The following is a 1,004-nucleotide window of genomic DNA, read 5'->3' on the forward strand; positions in this document are numbered from 1 at the left end:
GGTTTTACTTATCTCAGAAAACTTAAAGAGTTTTCCATCACCTGGAGTTCAGGAATACATATATCCAGGAAAATCTTGCTTATCCCTAATAAAGGTGGAAAGAGAGCTTGTGGAACTAAATCAGTCATCTGTCACCAGATATGAGGGATCATGGTACTAAAATTGCTTTATGCATTTCATGAGTATAAAAAAGTTTAATCTGTTTTAACAGCTTTATAAACAAATGTTTCAAATTTAACCCTTCAGAAAAGGGTTAAAGTTAAAAACTGTACCTCCATCTCTGCAAAAATTTCAACCAGCAAGTTGAAACCATAGCAGTGTTATCTGTCACTTCAAAAATGTAGTTCTGGAAAGCCAACCTTTTTTTTTTTTTTTTTTAATGTGGAGTAAAGAAAAAAGAACAGACACCAAAGATTTTAAATTTTTATCTTGATATTTTGAACAAGCAGAACTTCGCAAGAAAATAATTCTAAAGACTGAAAAATATATATTAATTACAAGACTTGTTAATATCTTTACTGTTACAAAAATGGTCTAGGCTCTTATACAAATCTATAGCCGGGAGGGGACATTTATAAAAAAATAAATAGGCACCCTAGGTAAGTTAAAACGAGTTATCACATATTAGTTAGCAAATATTACATACATACATACAGGGAGTGCAGAGTCAAATATAAAAACAAAGGTGCCTCGATTAGCTGTCTATGGAGGGTAATTAAATACCTGGTAAACATGGGGCACAGAGAGAGTCGTCTGGTAAGATTGTTTCAAGCCAAGCAAGGAGACTGAAGAACATCTAAATCACTGCAGCTACTTCAGCAATGAGTTTACCAGTTGTGCTTCCTGGGAGCCGAGTTCATTGGTATCAGGGACAGGCATTCCTATTGCTCCTGGGACAGCAGTAGCAACGTTGCTATGCATGTTTAAAAGGAAGTGTTCTAACATCATTCACAGTTGGTGCTGTGCTATTCATACATAAAAATACTGTCATTTCAAATACAAGA

This window comes from Myiozetetes cayanensis, unplaced genomic scaffold (assembly GCF_022539395.1).
Source record: "Myiozetetes cayanensis isolate MyiCay16 unplaced genomic scaffold, myiCay2020 scf24, whole genome shotgun sequence".
Taxonomy (NCBI): Eukaryota; Metazoa; Chordata; class Aves; order Passeriformes; family Tyrannidae; genus Myiozetetes; species Myiozetetes cayanensis.